This window comes from Taudactylus pleione, unplaced genomic scaffold (assembly GCF_031769625.1).
Source record: "Taudactylus pleione unplaced genomic scaffold, aTauple2 ptg000070l, whole genome shotgun sequence".
NCBI classification, from domain to species: domain Eukaryota; kingdom Metazoa; phylum Chordata; class Amphibia; order Anura; family Myobatrachidae; genus Taudactylus; species Taudactylus pleione.
Genome location: NW_028284472.1, coordinates 1,420,179 through 1,432,412, shown reverse-complemented (window position 1 = coordinate 1,432,412; position 12,234 = coordinate 1,420,179). Strand labels below are relative to the sequence as shown.

General features: G+C 36.7%; 7 non-coding genes across 7 annotated transcripts; all 7 read left to right on the top strand.

Annotated features, from left to right (window-relative positions):
* The first annotated feature begins 1,627 nt into the window (after positions 1–1,627).
* Positions 1,628–1,699, top strand: TRNAA-UGC (transfer RNA alanine (anticodon UGC)). Its single transcript has one exon. It is a non-coding gene; the product is annotated as a tRNA-Ala (tRNA).
* Positions 1,700–2,550: 851 nt separating this feature from the next.
* Positions 2,551–2,622, top strand: TRNAA-UGC (transfer RNA alanine (anticodon UGC)). The gene has a single exon. It is a non-coding gene; the product is annotated as a tRNA-Ala (tRNA).
* Positions 2,623–4,385: 1,763 nt separating this feature from the next.
* TRNAA-UGC (transfer RNA alanine (anticodon UGC)) lies at positions 4,386–4,457 on the top strand. Its single transcript has one exon. It is a non-coding gene; the product is annotated as a tRNA-Ala (tRNA).
* Positions 4,458–6,219: 1,762 nt separating this feature from the next.
* TRNAA-UGC (transfer RNA alanine (anticodon UGC)) lies at positions 6,220–6,291 on the top strand. Its single transcript has one exon. It is a non-coding gene; the product is annotated as a tRNA-Ala (tRNA).
* Positions 6,292–8,053: 1,762 nt separating this feature from the next.
* TRNAA-UGC (transfer RNA alanine (anticodon UGC)) lies at positions 8,054–8,125 on the top strand. The gene has a single exon. It is a non-coding gene; the product is annotated as a tRNA-Ala (tRNA).
* Positions 8,126–8,976: 851 nt separating this feature from the next.
* Positions 8,977–9,048, top strand: TRNAA-UGC (transfer RNA alanine (anticodon UGC)). The gene has a single exon. It is a non-coding gene; the product is annotated as a tRNA-Ala (tRNA).
* A 1,761-nt stretch (positions 9,049–10,809) lies between these two features.
* Positions 10,810–10,881, top strand: TRNAA-UGC (transfer RNA alanine (anticodon UGC)). The gene has a single exon. It is a non-coding gene; the product is annotated as a tRNA-Ala (tRNA).
* The last annotated feature ends 1,353 nt before the right edge of the window (positions 10,882–12,234 follow it).

The following is a 12,234-nucleotide window of genomic DNA, read 5'->3' as shown; positions in this document are numbered from 1 at the left end:
ATATTCAACATCGTCTTCATACCATTTTAAAAAGTAAAGTTCCCATTGAATGCCTATAGCCATTCTCCGACACTGAGGGAAAACATATGGTAAGTAGGAAATAGATTATTTATTTTCAGTGGGAACTGAAGGCGACTACCTGAGCAAAGTTTAATAAAAGAGCGAGACAAATAATATAGTAAAACTAATTGACTAAGATTGAGAGACAAGTTTAAACACTTTGTGAACAAAAAGAGGATGGACAAGGGCTTGGAGGGCAAGCACTTAATGAAATTGCAAAGCATGGAATGATGACAACATATCAACTCTAGATAGATTGTCTGGTGAAGCATTAGTTAGCAATGCCCAAGAGGCAGTCATAGCATGCATCCTTTGTGCCCTTCTACTAAATTCTGACACTGATGACCAACAGAATGTAAGAAAGCCCTCTATTTAGCAAAACTTGATCAATATCTACACCATTCATTAGTAAAAGTAGGGGATTCTGATGATAAACCAGTCTCTGATGGAGAACTTTAAGAGCATTCCAATGTTCGGAATGGGCATCTCCTTGCATTCTCATCAGCCATGAAAACCATAAAGTCCTTGAAGTCAAGCATGGTATAATGGTTATACTTCCATCCTCTAAGATGTCCCTAATAACACTGAAAAGTAGTAAATCTCTAGTGAAATGTAAAGCTGCAATCACTTTTGCATAAGAAAATAGCAGCTCTAAGGGGATGTAGCTCAGTGCTTTGCATGTAGGAGGCCCCGGGTTCAATCCCAGGCATCTCCATGTTTTGCAAAATACAGCTTTTTACCATATGTAAACTCTCTAGAAGAGCCACAGATAACAAGCAAACCAATAAAAGTAATCTACAGCAATAGTCAAAGTTGAATACAAATCATAAAAAATCAATCAAATATGATTATATTCAACATCATCTTCATACCATTTTTCAAAGTAAAGTTCCCATTGAATGCCTATTGCCATTCTCCTACACTGAGGGAAAACATATGGAAAGTAGGGAATATTTTTTTTTATTTTCAGTGGGAACTGAAGGCGACTACCTGAGCAAAGTTTAATAAAAGAGTGAGACAAATAATATAGTAAAACTAATTGATTAAGATTGAGAGACAAGTTCAAACACTTTGTGAACAGAAAGAGGATGGACAAGGGCTTGGAGGGCAAGCACTTAATGAAATTTCAAAGCATGGAATTATGACAACATATCAACTCTAGATAGATTGTCTGGTGAAGCATTAGTTAGCAATGCCCAAGAGGCAGTCATAGCATGCATCCTTTGTGCCCTTCTACTAAGTTCTGACACTGATGACCAAACAGAATGTAAGAATGCCCTCTAGTTAGCAAAACTTGATCAATATCTACACCATTCATTAGTAAAAGTAGGGGATTCTGATGATAAACCAGTCTCTGATGGAGAACTTTAAGAGCATTCCAATGTTTGGAATGGGCATCTCCTTGCATTCTCATCAGCCATGAAAACCATAAAGTCCTTGAAGTCAAGCATGGTATAATGGTAATACTTCCATCCTCTAAGATGTCTCTAATAACACTGAAAAGTAGTAAATTTCTAGTGAAAAGTAAAGCTGCAATCACTTTTGTATAAAAATATAGCAGCTCATAGGGGATGTAGCTCAGTGGTAGAGCGCATGCTTTGCATGTATGAGGCCCAGGGTTCAATCCCCGGCATCTCCATGTTTTGCAAAATGCAGCTTTTTACCATATGTAAACTCTCTAGAAGAGCCACAGATAACAAGCAATCCAATAAAAGTACTCTACAGCAACAGTCAAAGTTGATTACAAATCATAAAAAATTAATCAAATATGATTATATTCAACATCGTCTTCATACCATTTTTCAAAGTAAAGTTCCCATTGAATGCCTATAGCCATTCTCCTACACTGAGGGAAAACATATGGTAAGTAGGAAATAGATTTTTTATTTTCAGTGGGAACTGAAGGCGACTACCTGAGCAAAGTTTAATAAAAGAGCGAGACAAATAATATAGTAAAACTAATTGATTAAGATTGAGAGACAAGTTTAAACACTTTGTGAACAAAAAGAGGATGGACAAGGGCTTGGAGGGCAAGCACTTAATGAAATTTCAAAGCATGGAATGATGACAACATATCAATTCTAGATAGATTGTCTGGTGAAGCATTAGTTAGCAATGCCCAAGAGGCTGTCATAGCATGCATCCTTTGTGCCCTTCTACTAAATTCTGACACTGATGACCAACAGAATGTAAGAAAGCCCTCTAGTTAGCAAAACTTGATCAATATCTACACCATTCATTAGTAAAAGTAGGGGATTCTGATGATAAACCAGTCTCTGATGGAGAACTTTAAGAGCATTCCAATGTTCGGAATGGGCATCTCCTTGCATTCTCATCAGCCATGAAAACCATAAAGTCCTTGAAGTCAAGCATGGTATAATGGTTATACTTCCATCCTCTAAGATGTCCCTAATAACACAGAAAAGTAGTAAATCTCTAGTGAAATGTAAAGCTGCAATCACTTTTGTATTAAAAATATAGCAGCTCATAGCGGATGTAGCTCAGTGGTAGAGCGCATGCTTTGCATGTATGAGGCCCTGGGTTCAATCCCCGGCATCCCCATATTTTGCAAAATACAGCTTTTTCCCATATGTAAACTCTGTAGAAAAGTCACAGATAACAAGCAATCCAATAAAAGTAATCTACAGCAATAGTCAAAGTTGAATACAAATCATAAAAAATCAATCAAATATGATTATATTCAACATCGTCTTCATACCATTTTTCAAAGTACAGTTCCCATTGAATGCCTATAGCCATTCTCCTACATTGAGGGAAAACATATGGTAAGTAGGAAATAGATTTTTTATTTTCAGTGGGAACTGAAGGCTACTACCTGAGCAAAGTTTAATAAAAGAGCGAGACAAATAATATAGTAAAACGAATTTATTAAGATTGAGAGACAAGTTCAAACACTTTGTGAACAAAAAGAGGATGGACAAGGGCTTGGAGGGCAAGCACTTAATGAAATTTCAAAACATGGAAAGATGACAACATATCAACTCTAGATAGATTGTCTGGTGAAGCATTAGTTAGCAATGCCCAAGAGGCAGTCATAGCATGCATCCTTTTTGCCCTTCTACTAAGTTCTGACACTGATGACCAAACAGAATGTAAGAAAGCCCTCTAGTTAGCAAAACTTGATCAATATCTACACCATTCATTAGTAAAAGTATGGGATTCTGATGATAAACCAGTCTCTGATGGAGAACTTTAAGAGCATTCCAATGTTCGGAATGGGCATCTCCTTGCATTCTCATTTGCCATGAAAACCATAAAGTCCTTGAAGTCAAGCATGGTATAATGGTTATACTTCCATCCTCTAAGATGTCCCTAATAACACTGAAAAGTAGTAAATCTCTAGTGAAATGTAAAGCTGCAATCACTTTTGCATAAGAAAATAGCAGCTCTAAGGGGATGTAGCTCAGTGCTTTGCATGTAGGAGGCCCCGGGTTCAATCCCAGGCATCTCCATGTTTTGCAAAATACAGCTTTTTACCATATGTAAACTCTCTAGAAGAGACACAGATAACAAGCAAACCAATAAAAGTAATCTACAGCAATAGTCAAAGTTGAATACAAATCATAAAAAATCAATCAAATATGATTATTTTCAACATCTTCTTCATACCATTTTTCAAAGTAAAGTTCCCATTGAATGCCTATTGCCATTCTCCTACACTGAGGGAAAACATATGGAAAGTAGGGAATAGTTTTTTTTATTTTCAGTGGGAACTGAAGGCGACTACCTGAGCAAAGTTTAATAAACGAGTGAGACAAATGATATAGTAAAACTAATTGATTAAGATTGAGAGACAAGTTCAAACACTTTGTGAACAGAAAGAGGATGGACAAGGGCTTGGAGGGCAAGCACTTAATGAAATTTCAAAGCATGGAATGATGACAACATATCAACTCTAGATAGATTGTCTGGTGAAGCATTAGTTAGCAATGCCCAAGAGGCAGTCATAGCATGCATCCTTTGTGCCCTTCTACTAAATTCTGACACTGATGACCAAACAGAATGTAAGAATGCCCTCTAGTTAGCAAAACTTGATCAATATCTACACCATTCATTAGTAAAAGTAGGGGATTCTGATGATAAACCAGTCTCTGATGGAGAACTTTAAGAGCATTCCAATGTTTGGAATGGGCATCTCCTTGCATTCTCATCAGCCATGAAAACCATAAAGTCCTTGAAGTCAAGCATGGTATAATGGTTATACTTCCATCCTCTAAGATGTCTCTAATAACACTGAAAAGTAGTAAATTTCTAGTGAAAAGTAAAGCTGCAATCACTTTTGTATAAAACTATAGCAGCTCATAGGGGATGTAGCTCAGTGGTAGAGCGCATGCTTTGCATGTATGAGGCCCCGGGTTCAATCTCCGGCATCTCCATGTTTTGCAAAATGCAGCTTTTTACCATATGTAAACTCTCTAGAAGAGCCACAGATAACAAGCAATCCAATAAAAGTACTCTACAGCAACAGTCAAAGTTGAATACAAATCATAAAAAATCAATCAAATATGATTATATTCAACATCGTCTTCATACCATTTTAAAAAGTAAAGTTCCCATTGAATGCCTATAGCCATTCTCCGACACTGAGGGAAAACATATGGTAAGTAGGAAATAGATTATTTATTTTCAGTGGGAACTGAAGGCGACTACCTGAGCAAAGTTTAATAAAAGAGCGAGACAAATAATATAGTAAAACTAATTGACTAAGATTGAGAGACAAGTTTAAACACTTTGTGAACAAAAAGAGGATGGACAAGGGCTTGGAGGGCAAGCACTTAATGAAATTGCAAAGCATGGAATGATGACAACATATCAACTCTAGATAGATTGTCTGGTGAAGCATTAGTTAGCAATGCCCAAGAGGCAGTCATAGCATGCATCCTTTGTGCCCTTCTACTAAATTCTGACACTGATGACCAACAGAATGTAAGAAAGCACTCTAGTTAGCAAAACTTGATCAATATCTACACCATTCATTAGTAAAAGTAGGGGATTCTGATGATAAACCAGTCTCTGATGGAGAACTTTAAGAGCATTCCAATGTTCGGAATGGGCATCTCCTTGCATTCTCATCAGCCATGAAAACCATAAAGTCCTTGAAGTCAAGCATGGTATAATGGTTATACTTCCATCCTCTAAGATGTCCCTAATAACACTGAAAAGTAGTAAATCTCTAGTGAAATGTAAAGCTGCAATCACTTTTGCATAAGAAAATAGCAGCTCTAAGGGGATGTAGCTCAGTGCTTTGCATGTAGGAGGCCCCGGGTTCAATCCCAGGCATCTCCATGTTTTGCAAAATACAGCTTTTTACCATATGTAAACTCTCTAGAAGAGACACAGATAACAAGCAAACCAATAAAAGTAATCTACAGCAATAGTCAAAGTTGAATACAAATCATAAAAAATCAATCAAATATGATTATTTTCAACATCTTCTTCATACCATTTTTCAAAGTAAAGTTCCCATTGAATGCCTATTGCCATTCTCCTACACTGAGGGAAAACATATGGAAAGTAGGGAATAGTTTTTTTTATTTTCAGTGGGAACTGAAGGCGACTACCTGAGCAAAGTTTAATAAAAGAGTGAGACAAATGATATAGTAAAACTAATTGATTAAGATTGAGAGACAAGTTCAAACACTTTGTGAACAGAAAGAGGATGGACAAGGGCTTGGAGGGCAAGCACTTAATGAAATTTCAAAGCATGGAATGATGACAACATATCAACTCTAGATAGATTGTCTGGTGAAGCATTAGTTAGCAATGCCCAAGAGGCAATCATAGCATGCATCCTTTGTGCCCTTCTACTAAATTCTGACACTGATGACCAAACAGAATGTAAGAATGCCCTCTAGATAGCAAAACTTGATCAATATCTACACCATTCATTAGTAAAAGTAGGGGATTCTGATGATAAACCAGTCTCTGATGGAGAACTTTAAGAGCATTCCAATGTTTGGAATGGGCATCTCCTTGCATTCTCATCAGCCATGAAAACCATAAAGTCCTTGAAGTCAAGCATGGTATAATAGTTATACTTCCATCCTCTAAGATGTCTCTAATAACACTGAAAAGTAGTAAATTTCTAGTGAAAAGTAACGCTGCAATCACTTTTGTATAAAAATTTAGCAGCTCATAGGGGATGTAGCTCAGTGGTAGAGGGCATGCTTTGCATGTATGAGGCCCTGGGTTCAATCCCCGGCATCTCCATGTTTTGCAAAATGCAGCTTTTTACCATATGTAAACTCTCTAGAAGAGCCACAGATAACAAACAATCCAATAAAAGTACTCGACAGCAACAGTCAAAGTTGAATACAAATCATAAAAAATCAATCAAATATGATTATATTCAACATCGTCTTCATACCATTTTTCAAAGTAAAGTTCCCATTGAATGCCTATAGCCATTCTCCGACACTGAGGGAAAACATATGGTAAGTGGGAAATAGATTTTTTATTTTCAGTGGGAACTGAAGGCGACTACCTGAGCAAAGTTTAATAAAAGAGCGAGACAAATAATATAGTAAAACTAATTGATTAAGATTGAGAGACAAGTGTAAACACTTTGTGAACAAAAAGAGGATGGACAAGGGCTTGGAGGGCAAGCACTTAATGAAATTTCAAAGAATGGAATGATGACAACATATCAACTCTAGATAGATTGTCTGGTGAAGCATTAGTTAGCAATGCCCAAGAGGCAGTCATAGCATGCATCCTTTGTGCCCTTCTACTAAATTCTGACACTGATGACCAACAGAATGTAAGAAAGCCCTCTATTTAGCAAAACTTGATCAATATCTACACCATTCATTAGTAAAAGTAGGGGATTCTGATGATAAACCAGTCTCTGATGGAGAACTTTAAGAGCATTCCAATGTTCGGAATGGGCATCTCCTTGCATTCTCATCAGCAATGAAAACCATAAAGTCCTTGAAGTCAAACATGGTATAATGGTTATACTTCCATCCTCTAAGATGTCCCTAATAACACTGAAAAGTAGTAAATCTCTAGTGAAATGTAAAGCTGCAATCACTTTTGCATAAGAAAATAGCAGCTCTAAGGGGATGTAGCTCAGTGCTTTGCATGTAGGAGGCCCCGGGTTCAATCCCAGGCATCTCCATGTTTTGCAAAATACAGCTTTTTACCATATGTAAACTCTCTAGAAGAGCCACAGATAACAAGCAAACCAATAAAAGTAATCTACAGCAATAGTCAAAGTTGAATACAAATCATAAAAAATCAATCAAATATGATTATATTCAACATCATCTTCATACCATTTTTCAAAGTAAAGTTCCCATTGAATGCCTATTGCCATTCTCCTACACTGAGGGAAAACATATGGAAAGTAGGGAATATTTTTTTTTATTTTCAGTGGGAACTGAAGGCGACTACCTGAGCAAAGTTTAATAAAAGAGTGAGACAAATAATATAGTAAAACTAATTGATTAAGATTGAGAGACAAGTTCAAACACTTTGTGAACAGAAAGAGGATGGACAAGGGCTTGGAGGGCAAGCACTTAATGAAATTTCAAAGCATGGAATTATGACAACATATCAACTCTAGATAGATTGTCTGGTGAAGCATTAGTTAGCAATGCCCAAGAGGCAGTCATAGCATGCATCCTTTGTGCCCTTCTACTAAGTTCTGACACTGATGACCAAACAGAATGTAAGAATGCCCTCTAGTTAGCAAAACTTGATCAATATCTACACCATTCATTAGTAAAAGTAGGGGATTCTGATGATAAACCAGTCTCTGATGGAGAACTTTAAGAGCATTCCAATGTTTGGAATGGGCATCTCCTTGCATTCTCATCAGCCATGAAAACCATAAAGTCCTTGAAGTCAAGCATGGTATAATGGTAATACTTCCATCCTCTAAGATGTCTCTAATAACACTGAAAAGTAGTAAATTTCTAGTGAAAAGTAAAGCTGCAATCACTTTTGTATAAAAATATAGCAGCTCATAGGGGATGTAGCTCAGTGGTAGAGCGCATGCTTTGCATGTATGAGGCCCAGGGTTCAATCCCCGGCATCTCCATGTTTTGCAAAATGCAGCTTTTTACCATATGTAAACTCTCTAGAAGAGCCACAGATAACAAGCAATCCAATAAAAGTACTCTACAGCAACAGTCAAAGTTGATTACAAATCATAAAAAATTAATCAAATATGATTATATTCAACATCGTCTTCATACCATTTTTCAAAGTAAAGTTCCCATTGAATGCCTATAGCCATTCTCCTACACTGAGGGAAAACATATGGTAAGTAGGAAATAGATTTTTTATTTTCAGTGGGAACTGAAGGCGACTACCTGAGCAAAGTTTAATAAAAGAGCGAGACAAATAATATAGTAAAACTAATTGATTAAGATTGAGAGACAAGTTTAAACACTTTGTGAACAAAAAGAGGATGGACAAGGGCTTGGAGGGCAAGCACTTAATGAAATTTCAAAGCATGGAATGATGACAACATATCAATTCTAGATAGATTGTCTGGTGAAGCATTAGTTAGCAATGCCCAAGAGGCTGTCATAGCATGCATCCTTTGTGCCCTTCTACTAAATTCTGACACTGATAACCAACAGAATGTAAGAAAGCCCTCTAGTTAGCAAAACTTGATCAATATCTACACCATTCATTAGTAAAAGTAGGGGATTCTGATGATAAACCAGTCTCTGATGGAGAACTTTAAGAGCATTCCAATGTTCGGAATGGGCATCTCCTTGCATTCTCATCAGCCATGAAAACCATAAAGTCCTTGAAGTCAAGCATGGTATAATGGTTATACTTCCATCCTCTAAGATGTCCCTAATAACACAGAAAAGTAGTAAATCTCTAGTGAAATGTAAAGCTGCAATCACTTTTGTATTAAAAATATAGCAGCTCATAGCGGATGTAGCTCAGTGGTAGAGCGCATGCTTTGCATGTATGAGGCCCTGGGTTCAATCCCCGGCATCCCCATATTTTGCAAAATACAGCTTTTTCCCATATGTAAACTCTGTAGAAAAGTCACAGATAACAAGCAATCCAATAAAAGTACTCTACAGCAATTGTCAAAGTTGAATACAAATCATAAAATATCAATCAAATATGATTATATTCAACATCGTCTTCATACCATTTTTCAAAGTAAAGTTCCCATTGAATGCCTATTGCCATTCTCCTACACTGAGGGAAATCATATGGTAAGTAGGAAATAGATTTTTTATTTTCAGTGGGAACTGTTGGTGACTACCTGAGCAAAGTTTAATAAAAGAGCGAGACAAATAATATAGTAAAACTAATTGATTAAGATTGAGAGACATATTCAAACACTTTGTGAACAAAAAGAGGATGGACATGGGCTTGGAGGGCAAGCACTTAATGAAATTTCAAAGCATGGATTGATGACAACATATCAACTGTAGCTAGATTGTCTGGTGAAGCATTAGCTAGCTAGCCCAAGAGGCAGTAATAGCATGCATCCTTTGTGCTCTTCTACTAAATTCTGACACTGACGACCAACAGAATGTAAGAAAGCCCTCTATTTAGCAAAACTTGATCAATATCTACACCATTCATTAGTAAAAGTAGGGGATTCTGATGATAAACCAGTCTCTGATGGAGAACTTTAAGAGCATTCCAATGTTCGGAATGGGCATCTCCTTGCATTCTCATCAGCAATGAAAACCATAAAGTCCTTGAAGTCAAGCATGGTATAATGGTTATACTTCCATCCTCTAAGATGTCCCTAATAACACTGAAAAGTAGTAAATCTCTAGTGAAATGTAAAGCTGCAATCACTTTTGCATAAGAAAATAGCAGCTCTAAGGGGATGTAGCTCAGTGCTTTGCATGTAGGAGGCCCCGGGTTCAATCCCAGGCATCTCCATGTTTTGCAAAATACAGCTTTTTACCATATGTAAACTCTCTAGAAGAGCCACAGATAACAAGCAAACCAATAAAAGTAATCTACAGCAATAGTCAAAGTTGAATACAAATCATAAAAAATCAATCAAATATGATTATTTTCAACATCTTCTTCATACCATTTTTCAAAGTAAAGTTCCCATTGAATGCCTATAGCCATTCTCCTACACTGAGGGAAAACATATGGAAAGTAGGGAATAGTTTTTTTTATTTTCTGTGGGAACTGAAGGCGACTACCTGAGCAAAGTTTAATAAAAGAGCGAGACAAATAATATAGTAAAACTAATTGATTAAGATTGAGAGACAAGTTCAAACACTTTGTGAACAGAAAGAGGAAGGACAAGGGCTTGGAGGGCAAGCCCTTAATGAAATTTCAAAGCATGGAATGATGACAACATATCAACTCTAGATAGATTGTCTGGTGAAGCATTAGTTAGCAATGCCCAAGAGGCAGTCATAGCATGCATCCTTTGTGCCCTTCTACTAAATTCTGACACTGATGACCAAACAGAATGTAAGAATGCCCTCTAGTTAGCAAAACTTGATCAATATCTATACCATTAATTAGTAAAAGTAGGGGATTCTGATGATAAACCAGTCTCTGATGGAGAACTTTAAGAGCATTCCAATGTTTGGAATGGGCATCTCCTTGCATTCTCATCAGCCATGAAAACCATAAAGTCCTTGAAGTCAAGCATGGTATAATGGTTATACTTCCATCCTCTAAGATGTCCCTAATAACACTGAAAAGTAGTAAATCTCTAGTGAAATGTAAAGCTGTAATCACTTGTGCATAAAAATATAGCAGCTCATAGGGGATGTAGCTCAGTGGTAGAGCGGATGTTTTGCATGTATGAGGCCCTGGGTTCAATCCCCGGCATCTCCATGTTTTGCAAAATACAGCTTTTTACCATAAGTAAACTCTGTAGAAGAGTCACAGATAACAAGCAATCCAATAAAAGTACTCTACAGCAATTGTCAAAGTTGAAAACAAATCATAAAATATCAATCAAATATGATTATATTCAACATCGTCTTCATACCATTTTTCAAAGTAAAGTTCCCATTGAATGCCTATTGCCATTCTCCTACACTGAGGGAAATCATATGGTAAGTAGGAAATAGATTTTTTATTTTCAGTGGGAACTGAAGGTGACTACCTGAGCAAAGTTTAATAAAAGAGCGAGACAAATAATATAGTAAAACTAATTGATTAAGATTGAGAGACATATTCAAACACTTTGTGAACAAAAAGAGGATGGACATGGGCTTGGAGGGCAAGCACTTAATGAAATTTCAAAGCATGGATTGATAACAACATATCAACTGTAGCTAGATTGTCTGGTGAAGCATTAGCTAGCTAGCCCAAGAGGCAGTAATAGCATGTATCCTTTGTGCTCTTCTACTAAGTTCAAGCATGGTATAATGGTTATACTTCCATCCTCTAAGATGTCCCTAATAACACTGAAAAGTAGTCAATCTCTAGTGAAATGTAAAGATGCAATCACTTGTGCATAAAAATATAGCATCTCATAGGGGATGTAGCTCGGTGGTAGAGTGCATATATGAGGACAAGGGTTCAATCCCCGGCATCTCCATGTTTTGCAAAATGCAGCTTTTTACCATATGTAAACTCTCTAGAAGAGCCACAGATAACAAGCAATCCAATAAAAGTACTCTACAGCAACAGTCAAAGTTGAATACAAATCATAAAAAATCAATCAAATATGATTATATTCAACATCATCTTCATACCATTTTTCAAAGTAAAGTTCCCATTGAATGCCTATTGCCATTCTCCTACACTGAGGGAAAACATATGGAAAGTAGGGAATATTTTTTTTTATTTTCAGTGGGAACTGAAGGCGACTACCTGAGCAAAGTTTAATAAAAGAGTGAGACAAATAATATAGTAAAACTAATTGATTAAGATTGAGAGACAAGTTCAAACACTTTGTGAACAGAAAGAGGATGGACAAGGGCTTGGAGGGCAAGCACTTAATGAAATTTCAAAGCATGGAATTATGACAACATATCAACTCTAGATAGATTGTCTGGTGAAGCATTAGTTAGCAATGCCCAAGAGGCAGTCATAGCATGCATCCTTTGTGCCCTTCTACTAAGTTCTGACACTGATGACCAAACAGAATGTAAGAATGCCCTCTAGTTAGCAAAACTTGATCAATATCTACACCATTCATTAGTAAAAGTAGGGGATTCTGATGATAAACCAGTCTCT